A 13484-nucleotide genomic window follows, 5' to 3' on the forward strand; every position below is an offset into this window, starting at 1 on the left:
TCCAAAGCATGCACACTCTGCCCTTCTCCCCTCATCTATACTATGCTACTATCCAGCTGATCACGCTGCTGCTGTTTTTTTCCTCTAACCCTCGCCCTTTTGTTTCGTCTTTTTCTTCTAATTTCATCAACTTCTCTTCTCTCCATTTTTCACCCAACCCTCACCTCCTGTGCCTACTCGTATTTATCCTGACTGAACCAACTCTGCCCCTTTTATCTTCACCTTACATCTTTCAGCTTGTCCTCTTTTTTTCTTCATTTCTTTCAACTTTGTCCCCTCACACCCCGGGTCTTCCACCACCTTACTGGCTTCTCCTTTGCCCTTGTGGATCATTATCATCATTCTCCTCCCATTTTCTCTCCCTCTGTCTCTCTCCTTTGTGACTGTATACAATTCTGGCTTCACTACTAAACTCTTTCTCTCCCTTTCGGTCTCACTGTGTTTCCATTCTCTCTCTCCTCCACCCCCCTTTTCTCTCTCTCTCTCCCTCTTTCAGCTCACTGCCAGGCTACCACAGCCCAAACTGTTCAGCTGCAACTGTTCCAAGCCCAATAATTACAGCTTGTCAGAAAGAATTAATTTTCTCATTTCTCATAAAGACGTGTAAAAAATTACCATGTTATTATAACGCTGCCACTCTCTTGAGGCACCAACGAAAACCAAATTTAATTTCGGAAATTCTTCCCTCGCACATTAAATTAAACACATAAATAAGAGTTTAGGAATTGGGGGGAGGTTGTCGGGCGGGGGAGCATATGTTCGTTAGGCCAGCCCCAGCTCTGGGTAATGGCCGTCGTAATGTTTTGATGGGCCCGGCTATTGGTAAGCACCAATACATTTGCATGATCACCGTCGCGGCAGGCAAGCGAGCTGCCAATTAGCTCTCGTACAGCTCTGGACAGTGCTGGGAGAGAGAGAGAGGGAGGACATGAGATCTGTTTGGCATTAGAAACACACAGCAAGATATGGAACAGAGCTAATTAACAAGCACGTATGGAGAAAAGCAGATTTACTGCAGGGAGATGCTCTAAGGGACTTTTCATGGAGGATCGTATCTGTTTAATATATGTTAAGGAAAGTAGAGCAAGGCTTGCTTCAGTGCTGATAGACTGAGATGCAATAACATCAATTAGAAATACATTGTCTTTAAATAAAACATATTGAGCACCATTCTCAGTTACTGGATAAAACACTGCATCATATACTATACTGACCCTACTTCTGGCATGACCTATGACCTCAGTAAACACTTTCCTGATTTAAGCTCTTATTTAAGGGTGTTCATTTTGTATTTAGAGCCAGACAGAGCCCTACAGCAGGGTATGCTCTGACTTTACTGTTCTGACGATATAACGTCGTCTTGAACTAACCCCACAGCAGCTTCAGAAAAAAGCTCCGCTTGAAATATCACAATGTTAAAAGTACAAAAATTTAGGACTAAAAAAAGTTTAAAAAAGGTATTTGCTGATAGGTAAGGGATGGAAGTTAAGTTGTATTTTATTTGGCCTTAAACTTTGCATTATTAGATGCATTGCCACTGTTACTCACACCTTTTTTTAAAGTCCTTTCCTCTTTCCTCCGCCCTTCCTTTCCATTTCACAAAGACGTTTGTTTCTGTTATCTGTAGAGCAGAAGGTACCTTCAGGGAGAGGCCTACATGCACGGATTCATGTGCATTTTTAGCCCACAAACTTGTGAACATTGCTGCTGCGCGACTCAGACTGTTGTCCTGATACTCATTCCTTCTTACTGTTCACAGCAGGCCAAAACAACCCCCAGGCGAAATGTCCCGATACTCCCAGCAGGCTGATGATAACGTAAGTGTAAGATAGATGACTATACATTAAAAATCCCTGTATGTACAGCAATGTTTCAGCATTCCTACATCATACAGTAGATCAATGACAGTAATGTAGTACTTTAGGTATCATTTGCCAAGATTATATCTCCATCTGGCAAATTATCCAGTTCATTAGAAGACTTCAACATGTCGTCACACATGTATGCCAGGCCAAAAGAGAGAAAATGCAAGGGAAACAAGCAAATGCAGGTGTCACAGCTCCCTTCTGAGCCTTTGAGTTATTTCCCGATGACAATTCACACACTGTTTGGTGCTTACAAAATGCAGAAGTCGAATACTAAAAGCGTGAAGTCAGACGTTAGAAAAGTGTGATCAAACTGATGTAGAACATCAACCCCTCTCAATCTGATGGGAAACTCCCACAATGACACAAACTCACCCAAGCACAGATGAACGAGGTGTCCCCTCCAACTCCCCAGCACAGTGAAGACAGGGACTTTCCCTGCCTGCAGCACGGCACGCATATACACACACATTCCCAAGCGCACACACAGAGAAAAAGGTCACCCCTGGTTGGCACACACGCAGTAGGCAGAGTCATGGCTGATTTGACAAGGCCGCGACAAACGTTCATACATCCATACAAGTACACAGTGGAACGCACGCGCACACACACGGAGCATGGTCAGTGTAACCAGTGCCAACTAAGTCTCCTCAGCAAAGCAGCGATGGGTCTGCAATCTGTGATCGTGACACTGCTTTGACACACACACTGTCTGGATTTCCACTCACACGTGCAAACACACAAAGAGCAAGAAAACACTACCACGCTATTTTATGGTCATTTGTCTTGTATCTGGTTTTGCTTTCACTGTCTTCTTCTGACTCCGGGCCCTGCGCACCACACAGTTCTATCCACTGTGACATGTCCTTATATTTATAGGAATTCAAACTGTCGAATTTATTTCTTAAAGTTTTGAGATGAGTAGTGAAAGTTCCAGAGATAGAGGCATATGAGTCTCAGGGCGTTTTCACACCTGCTATGTTTAGTCCGTTTAAATCCAACACTGGTTTGATTTCCTCTTTAGTGGGGTTCGTTTTATTTTGTGAAGACTTCGCATTAAAGACAATATTCATGCTGTAATAAACTAGAACTTGCCAACCGCAAGCTAAGTTTAATAAGTTAGGGAGAGTTTAATAAACTCCTTGCTATCTAAAATATAACGGGACACTGGAGTAGGGGTGGGTTTTTATAATCGATTCATCGATTAAAATCGATTCTGGCTTGGATAACGTAAAATCATTAAAATCCTGAATCGATTTTTTAATATAAATTTATTTTGTCTGAAATGCCAGAATCTCTGGTGACATCTCACAAAATTTCAAGAACCACCAAACAGTAAATGAGAGCAGGTACAGGGATTCTGCACATAGACTTAAACACACAGCGCGACCCGCGGATCAGAATCAGTTAGATGTCGCCTTTCTCACAGTCGGGGCTGAAAGCTGACAGCTCGCTGATCCGGGTCCGCGCTTTGTGTTCACGCCCTTTATGCGCTGATTCTAAAGCTGTTAGTTTGATCTCTCTCCAAACAATATTGACCGAATCAGCAGCAAAAGAAGATCCAAACGCTTCACATAAACATCGTCATGAATTCACTCTTTTACTGTTTTGCTTCCATTGCGATGCGCAGCTCTCTCTCTCTCTCCCTCTCCCCCCCCCCCTCTCTCTCTCTCGAACAGTTTCGCTTTCTTCATTATTCGCTTGCTTGTTACGCACAAGTCTACTGTTGCTTACAGCGCTGTCGGCCGCTGTTTTTTTCCCTTTTACATTCTTCCGAAAAGAAAACCTCATTTCTGCTGTTCAATACTGAACAAATTTAAACTTTTTAATATTATTCAAAATGCAAAATGCTTAGCCGTGTGTCTAATAAAACCGCTGTAACGTCAGAGGTAATGTTCATTAATTAATGGTTTTCTTTCGTTTTTGATGTACTGCAGAATATTTTTATAAAATCCCAGGCCAGGAAAATCACCTTCATGTTTTTCTGTGTTTTATCTTCAGCTACTTTGACACAAAGGCATCTGCTGTGATGCTCACACCTTGGATAAAGTCTTGCGAGTGTCAGCTTCCTTTTTATAGATACAAAAATATGTAAATGTTCTGATCTGAATTATACTTCTGACTGTCAAAATTTCCCAGATTTAAATCGAATCGAATCGAATTAAATCGAATCGTGGATCGAATCGATTTGGGACCTTGTGAATCGGAATTGAATCGATTCTAGAAATCAGTGACGATACCCAGCCCTACACTGGAGTAAATTCTCGAGCATCTCACACTTCTGATAATCAGCTGTCTGCTTCACGTTTATTCAGCTGTGTAAAAACTATAACTTTAATCTCAGACAAACTGATTTACTCAGGAACAAATAAAATACTAAAAAAAGCCAAACAATAACATTTTGAAGTTATCTAAGTGACTCATATATGTTTAACCTGAGTAGCGAAAGACGGCGGTGGGTTTGAAAACGATTTGCCGGGAGTCCGGTGTTTTCACGGCGCTAGTGAGCCTAGCCCCCGGCTAGCTATCAAGCTAGTGGGTAACAGACGTCTCCGAAAACGTCGGAGCGCTTTTGAAAATATGTGGTGTCTTGATAAACTGAGCAGATGTTTGAAGTTTACACAGCTACATTCTCGCCTGAAAATATGTTAATCGTTTATTTTGTGACCCAGAAAGAATAATAAGAGTAATATTAAAACTAACTAGCTGCCTCCATTGTTGGAAACTGAGCTGGGCTGCGCTATGAATTCTGGGACACAGCTTCTTCTTCTTCGGGGTTTAACGGCAGCTGGCATCCTTGTACATGCAGTGCTGCCATCTTCTGTTTCAGTCCGTTATTACACTCTTAAATCCTACTACTTATTCCTGCGTCTTTTGGGATCTTACAAAGCTTCGAACGACGCGTCAGTCGTCGACGATTTTGATAGTCGACGCAATCGTGACTAGTCGACTAATCGTGGCAGCCCTACTGTATATCACTAGATGATCTGTTAGAAAGCTCTCATGCACTGGTTTGTGACATGTTTCAGTTTCAGTCTATCATGTGGAGGATACTGAAGAACAATGGTGTGTATGGCAGGGCTGCAAGGAGAAAGCACTGTTCTCTGCAGAGAGCGCTTCCCATCTGCACATGCATGAGTCAGAAGACTGTTTGAACAGTGTTTCTTGGATAGATGAGATTAAAATAGACATTTTCATTTACGTGAGAAGGGTTATATATATGGAGCAAGAAAAAAAAAATGCATCACACTATTAAAAATGTATCCCAATCAAGAAACATGGTGGCATTGGCATCTTTGGTTTTTTGCTGCATCTGAGCAAATATGGCTTGTCATCACTGATGAAGCAATAAAATTATTCAATTCTAAAATCATCAGGACATCTGTCAGTGATCTAAATGATAGGAAAAGGTATGATGATAGGAAACAATGACAGAAATAACTGAAAAGAGCCTGAAGTGAGCACTGAATATGAGGACACAGACCTCAGACCTGAAGCTGTTCTGAGTACGACAATGGTCTAAAAGTCTTCAGTGCTAACCCAAAGGACGGTTCACCGGGCACCTTAAACATTTAGCTGCAGTCACTGCTGCACATGGGATCAACTCAGACACTAAAAGCAACATTTCAAATGCTTTTTCTCTTCACTGATATGCAATGGATCGTTTTCCTTAAAACTATTTTGTCTAATATTTTTAATGTTTTTAATTTTTAAACCTCACTTTAGAAACTTATTAAAGTTTCAGGTCATGTTTATGCAGAAATCTGGAAAATAATAAAGGGTTCACATTTTCTTCCCATAGCTGTATGCCTATGTAGACTAAAACAATAGACTATATCTGGAATATCTGAGTTATAAAGTGCACCACTCTTAACAGGAAAAAAGGCCCTTACCAGTTACTTGATGAGCAATATGAATGAAAAAAATATCCAGAAGTAATCAGCTGCTCTGTCCACTTAGCCCCTTCAAACCTGGACACAAAGAAGAAAACAATAAAATAAAGTAATTGTATGACTATCTTGTGGTACATAAAATTTTTATTTTTAAAAAAAAATCAAAGAGGGTGAAACTGAGAAAGGGAGATTTATCAGGGGGAAAGTCACAAATAAATATAAGTTTGACTATTTGACTTTTTCAGCTTTTTGACATTTCTCCCATTAAAGGCACATGTATGGTGAAGTAAACTGCAGCCATACTGAGTCCAGTGGTCATCAGACTTTCCAGCACACAGGGCTTCTATGTGACAAATTGCTCTGACTCATAACATGAGAAGTAAAACTGATGGTTTACAGAATAAAGACACAGAAAGTTAGAGGAAGGAGGAGAACGAAAAAAGCTGAAGGCGACAGTCAATAATTCTATCTTAAAGAACCTTTCCTTCTTTCCTTCCTACTCCCTTTCCTCTGCCTGACCCTCCCCCCTTTGCTCCCCACATTCTTCTTACCCTCGCCCCTTCATACCAGAATTCTTACATCTATAAATATCAACAAGAGAGTCTATAGAACTACATACACACATACTGTAAACACACACACCAGTCTAAACCAATGAGCACAGTGGCGTATTGTGCCAGCAGAGCCAATACACACTTCCACGGCCATTACTCCCCATGGAAACAGGCGAGCGCGTTCGCACACACATGTGATGTTGACGTTGTACCCGCACAGTGGCTGCCTTAGACAATAAGCTATTTCAGGGCCAAATCGCTGACAAAAATCCATTTTTCCACCCCACTAAAAAAGATCAGGAATGAGGGAGGGAGAAAGAGCAGGATAGAGAGAAAAGCTGAAATCAAATAAACAGTGGCGTACATCTCTCTTAAGCTGGATTTATCTCTGTATTTTGTCATCATTCTAATTTATTCCCCAACCTGCTTACAATTACCGCCTTTTCAAAACTCATATTGCCGGCTTGTTGTTGTTCTAAGAGAGATTGCGTGGTAGCTGCAAATGAATGAGCGGGGGACTTGCATAAGGTGGAAAAGCTCCTAGTGTACTTTTGTAGATTATCCACTTGATACCGATTCATTTTCTCCCTCTCTTGTCACAGTTTTCTAAAGGAGGCGATGTAGGACAAACATGCAAATGCACACAAAACACACACACAAATGTACGCGTAGATACAAACGCACACAGTACTGTAGCGGAAGGGAGTGGGCTCATCATCTTTAGTTGTGATTACAACACTTGGCAAGCTCTCCCCTGCCTGTTTGCCTGCCTATTGCCTTACAAATGGATTAGTAAGCCCTGTTCCATTTGTGTGTGTAGCTTCTCTGAGATTTAGGCTGACTTACAAATAACACCAATCAGATTTGGGAGCAGCCATTGTGTAGTCTTTTCTGGGGGAATATTGAGCGATATGATTTTTGGGACAACACTGGAAAAACCTTAGGACTGTGTGTACTTGTGCGTGTACGCATGTGTTGAGAAGATTTTTACATGTCTCGTAACGAGAAAGTCTGCCTTCAACTTTTGGAGTCAGTCAGCAGTTAATCCCTGAGAGGACTGCTCACTCATCCCCACTTTGCCTGTAATATAAAGGACGACAACTCCAATCTGAGAAAGAGAGGAAAAGCAGGCAGGCTTTCCAATGTACACGATCTACAGAGCAGAACTGTTCAGTTCATTGTGAAAACGACTGACGAAAAAGACAGAAAAGCTTTCTGAGAGACAGACAACTGTTTCGGTCTCGTACATTGTTGGTGGATCCCAAATTTGAAGATAGAACAAATGTTCTACTAAAAGCTGCGTGTGCCCCGACATCTCAGTGTACATGATAAATGCACTGCATTTATATAGCACTTTTCTAGTCATACTGGCCACTCAAAGTACTTTACAAGCTGTGTAACTGCTTCTGTGTGTGAATGTGTGAGGTACTTTTCGAGAGGAAGGTTACAGCAGAAATAGTACGCAAGAAGCACCAAACAAAAGAACAGTCGATCAGCATGCATTTGGCCCCATTTCTATGGAGAGAAATTTGCCTCAAAAGTGTTACGAATGCGTACAATATGATTCACAAGCATAAACAAATGTAGTCATGCAACTTTTGAGGACTCACAAATGCGTGCTCCGATCCAGATACAAATATGAAGCATTGTGATCACATGGAAACTATTTTACAAATGCGTACATCCAAACCTGAATAAATGGTGATTATTTATGCACAGCGTATTAAGTTCAGCTTCCCGAATTGGATCGTTTTCTCTTTCAGTGCATACAAATGTTTAAAAATACAGTTAACACCCCTCTCGCTCACTTACAAAACCTTAAATGCACATGCACCAGTCGCCTGACACAAGACCAGTCATTAAATTTCCTCCCTACTAAATATTCGACAGTCAACTGTTAGTGGCATTAAAACAAAGTGGAAGTGATTGGGAATTACGGCAACTCAGCCTCAAAGTGGTAGACTACAGAAAATCACAGAGCGGGGGTTTGTGGATGCTGAGGCAAATGGTGTGCAGAGGTCACCAGTTCTCTGAAGCCAATCGATACAGACCTCCAAACTTCACATGGCCTCAGATTAGCTCAAGAACGGTGCACAGAGAGCTTCATGGAATGGGTTTCCATGGCCGAGCAGCTGCATCCAAGCTCACTGCAGAGTGTCAGATGCAGTGGTGTAAAAGCCCACCAACACTGGACTGCAGACCAATGGAAATGTGTTCTCTGGAGTGACGAATCAGACTGCTCTGTCGTGCAATCCGATGGATGAGTCTGTGTTTGGCAGTCGCCGGGAGAACGGCATTTGTCTGACTTTGCCAAGTGTAAAGTTTGGTAGAGGGGGCATTATGGTGTGGGGTTGTTTTTCAGGAGTTGTGCTCGCCTCCTTAGTTCCAGTCAAAGGAATTCTTAATGCTTCAGCACACCAAGACATTTTGGACAATTTCATCATTCTAACTTTGTGGAAACAGTTTGAGGATAGCCACCTCCTGTGCCAACATTCCAAAATCCCATGAACTCCTAAACCCTATGGAAAGTGTTCCCCAAGTGGCAATACTACTGTACTACCTCAAAACTTGAGGCAGGTAGTTGGAAAAGTAATAATCAAGTTTAGAGTTTCTAGTCATCTGTAAAGCAGCTTGGCCCAAAGTTAAATTCTTTCATTAGTTTAACTTATCAGTTTAACTTCATAATTGCCCAATTGTTTCTCTGATCTAACAGCATCTAATTTATTTATTTTTTCCTGAAGGGGAACAAAATATCTCACTAAAAAATCATTTTTAAACTGGATTGACTAGTTGAATTCACAAGCTGCGTAAGTATTTCTAAAATAACGCATTAAAGTTCTTACATATAAACCTGAAGTCACCAAAATACATAATGTGGAGTTTGGAGTCATACCACAAATGCAACAAATCTCTATCAGAAAATTGGCTGCATGGATATTGCCAAATCAGATTTTTATGCCATAGGGTCACGACTCAATAAATGCCTAAAATTTGGTGAGACTAATAAATCTTAGAGAGCATACAACAGTTATTCTGGGTGTAACATGTGTTTCAGTAACCAGTATGATGGGAAAAACTAGACGAATCACATCCACAACATTGATTACAAATGTAGTTACACTATGGGGAAGAACAAAACATACTGATCTTGTAAATCTCAAAATTTATGGAAAGGGTGAAAGCTATTTACTGTGAAAAACAAAATTATAATAATGCTCACTTATTAAAAACTGGTTTGTAAATCATCAGTGACAATTATCTGAATGGTTATAAAAAATTTATATGGTTAATTAATATTGCAATAACATATGAAGCAGTGCTAAAGCTATAAGCAGGTGCAATATAATACATTAGACATGTATGATTTATAAAGTAATCAGATTTCTTACACAAACTATCTTGACTGGTGATCTTAACACACACAAAGAATTATAAGTGCCCCCAACTTAGTGAAAACGTAGCTACAGTGGACACACATAAAAGACAAAAGCAAAAGCATCTGTTTTAAAATAAATATGAAACCTTTTTCTTTGATGATTTGCTAGAATATGCAGAATTTTCTGGTCTTTTTTTTTTCCTCAATACAATAGCAGAGTTGTTTTGGGGGGTTTTTTGTGTGGAGGACTAAAAATTCTTTGTCTAACTCTTGGTGACTGAGCAGGATTAAAACAGTATTAGAAAAACATATTGACATATAATGTGTGTGCACAACAAAGGCTGGCTCCTTGAAAAGAAAACATTTTTTCATGGTTTATTATTTTCTAGTTGTGCTCAGCATTGAAGAGGTGATTCGGGTTAGTCGATCAGAGGTGAGAGACTCTGTTACCCAGGCACCAACTGCGTGTTTTTTTAAAGCAAGCCCGATCATACATATGATTTTAGCCTGAGATCAGCACAAAGAGTTTGAAGTAGCTTGCTCCAGAGCAACTATCTGGTCACAAACTCTCCTCTACCATTTATAAACATTATAAAATGAGAGCACCAATTTTAGTGGAGGAGAACAAGGAGTGTTTGGTATATGGGAAAAGTGATTGTGTGCGAGTGTGTGTTTGTGTACACATATGTGTTTCTGCCAACCCAAGAGTACAGTTTGTGTGAATAAAGCTTTAAGCTGAGCCTCCATTAAGCCCCTTTCAACACAATGCCTTTCTCTCTGAGAAACTCTCTGATGGAAATCTGCTTTTGTTGCTGCAGTTCAATGTCCCTGTTATCTCCTGATGGAAGGAGAGAAAGGAAGGTCTGAATGGGCCTCTATAGTTTTATGTTCCAGACAGTTCACACACACACATGGCAAATAACACACAGTCCTTGCTCTTCTACAATGAAATCAATGCTCTCAGTTTTCATCTCTGCGCACAGCATCTCACAGTGCCAAAGGCTTCTTGTGATCAAACACCACATCATGTTCTGCAACTTCTGATACTGTTGCTAACACAGTGCTGCTTTTGTAGTTCAGTGTTGCTGTTCATTCACATTGTATTCAGCTGCAATAAAGGATGGATTTTTTGGGGGGGGTCAAACAATACAAATCTTTTTTTTCTTGCTTACTGATTATTTATTTCCGATGCCATTACCCCTATATTTGCCTTACCTTTACCCTCAACTAGTATTGATTATAGTTTATAGAGCTTCATTTAAAGTCATGTATTATTCACCTGCAGTCCCCTTGAACAAAGTTTTAAAAGCTTTTAACTCCAAAATTACATGATCATAGTAACAATTTGGCTTTTATTGTTTTAGAAGAACAATAACATTCTCATACTCATAACACAGATTGCCAAACAGAGTGAGCCAGTCTGTGATGAGTCTCTTGGCAAAAGGGGACTCGACTTAACTGGTTATATTCCAGCTACATTCCTATATAAACCAGGTTTGTAAGCACCTGTTTCATTTTGCATTTAAGCTTCTGTCCTGCATCAATTATGTTATTATTTATGGAGGAATTTTGGAATTTCTGTTTCAATTCTATGAGGCTCTGGTTCGACTCTGAATGCAAGTAGTTAATGTGTCAGTACATGGCAACAGGTTTACAATTTTCACTGATTTATCACAAACAAATTACATGAAATTGCCATTTTGAGCACACTGACTGCATTTTATTGACGTCTTGATGCACTAAACTTGCTTTGAAGACTATAGCTGACAGCAAGCAGTTGCCGTATTGGTCCCATTGCACATTGTCTCTAATATGACTGTTTTCTTAGTATGACTGTAGCATAAATAAGGCTGATCAAGACCACACACCAAAGCACAATAGTGACAAAGAATGTTCCTCAATTTAGCTGAATTGGGACTTTTAAAACAAACAAAATATATAAAAAGAAAAGTGAACCTATGTTAGGAAATACATGCGTGGTTTGAACAGGTGTGCTGAGCTGTTGGTGCAAAAGTTATCATGGGGTCAGGAGAGTCTTAGAATTGAGCCTGATTGTTGAGAAGGATAAGACTTTAAAAAAAGGGAAATGGACAAAGAAGACAGAGAAACACAAGCACAGCTTTAAAGACGGGCTTTAGTAAACAGAGTGGGAAGATCACAGGACTGTTAGCCGGCCATGTATCACAGAGACATTTAAAGTAAGCTTAAGAAAGAGAATCCTTTTAATGCAAAGATTAACACTCAGAGATAGCAGCCTATTGACTGCTACTGTATTGGTTTACATTAGACGGTACAGGTAATGAATACAATGGCTGTTCAGTGTACATGCAAAACACTGATTAACTGGAACCATCTGCATGCAATCTACAAAGACACTGTCACACACAGTTAATAAACCTCAACCACACACACACACAAAGATTAGTGCATACAGAGCCTCACAGACGACAGCAACAGAGGCATGAGGAGTCTCGAAATGAAAATGAGTTAATGCACAAACACAGACAGTGACTTCCACAGATGGGTGACTCGAAGCATCTGACTGGGTGAAATGTGAGTGATCTGATTGAATTATAGACAGGATACAATGGAGACAGACCGCCAGGGTCCGGCCTGAAACCTCACATCACTATTGTGTCCGCCAGCATGCCATCAGGGTGAACACAGGACAACACTGAAGGAGAGAATGAGAAACCAAGCCTGACGATATTGTCTGGTAAAAAAAAAAAAAAAAAAGTGATTTTTTTGGTGAACTAAAAGAGTTTGGTTGCAGTTGGGGCAGAGGCAGCTTCCATTAAATATGGCATTGGGGAAACAATTTTCAAAGGAGACCTCCAGCCGGTCATAGCAGATGGCTGCCTAACCCTGATTCTGCAGGTTTCTTCTTGTTAAAAGGGAGTTTTTCCTTCTCACTGTCGCACTTGGGAAGGGGGTCATCTGACTGTTGGGGTTTTCTCTGTATTCTTGTAGTCATTACCTTAAAATATAAAAATTTTTAGGGTAACTGTTGTTGTGATTTGGGGCTATATAGATAAAAGTGAATTAAAAGGAACATGGGGAGTTTCTGTCATTTGCCATTTCTTTGAGCACTGCAACTTCAAACTGACTCACATCCTATTTGTGGTTACAAGCAAAACTCAGAAAACCACACCCAAAAACAGCTATTCAAGTCATCCTAGCCCTTAGTATTTTTATTAGCACTATTTTTGTGTATCATACCTTTAAAAACTCGTGGTGCATGCTCCAAACTCAACATTTGACACACCAGTCCAACTCTTCTTCTAGCCGTATAAAAGTCCTTGTACCTTCCTGGAGAATAACCCCAACCATACTTTTTTTCTTTTTACAAATACTTCAACCAGAATATGGTATAACATCTCTGAATGCCCACTTGCTCCTTACAGATTACTGCTAACTTTTAAATCAACCCAAGCCTGAAAATTCAATTTTTCATGGATATATGGATGCTAGACTTGAGTGGAACATGTGAGAATAGCTACACTGATCCCTTCATTGTAGTCAAAGGAGTTTGGAATGTTTTTAGCTCTTAATGGTGCCTCTGTGCTCAGTTAATTTATAGAGCGTGGAGAGCATCTAAACCCAGAAATGGCTAATCAAGTCGGACTTAACACACAGTTATGTATAGTTTGTGTATGAGCAACAGCAGTAGCAGCATCTGCTGGGGTCACAATGTTGAAGTCCAATCTTGTTTTATCAAATTAATACTGCCCTTCTCAGCATGCTTCCGTGAACACACACAAACACAGTTGCACAGTTGTGCACCTTCATCACTTAA

General features: G+C 40.3%; 1 protein-coding gene across 12 annotated transcripts in view; it reads right to left on the reverse strand.

Annotated features, from left to right (window-relative positions):
- The window catches only part of sox5 (SRY-box transcription factor 5), a 259298-nt gene that overhangs the window by 141212 nt on the left and 104602 nt on the right, over nt 1-13484 (reverse strand). For 7 of the 12 annotated variants that reach the window (XM_082511977.1, XM_082511984.1, XM_082511990.1 and 4 more), the window contains one exon: nt 5759-5836. The exons of the other annotated variants lie outside the window; for them this stretch is intronic. The gene's annotated coding sequence lies outside the window, so the exon portion shown is untranslated. The remainder of the gene's footprint in view (nt 1-5758; nt 5837-13484) is intronic. 12 annotated transcript variants of the gene reach the window in all.

The sequence above is a fragment of the Aulonocara stuartgranti genome, assembly GCF_965226115.1.
Source record: "Aulonocara stuartgranti genome assembly, chromosome: 17".
Taxonomy (NCBI): domain Eukaryota; kingdom Metazoa; phylum Chordata; class Actinopteri; order Cichliformes; family Cichlidae; genus Aulonocara; species Aulonocara stuartgranti.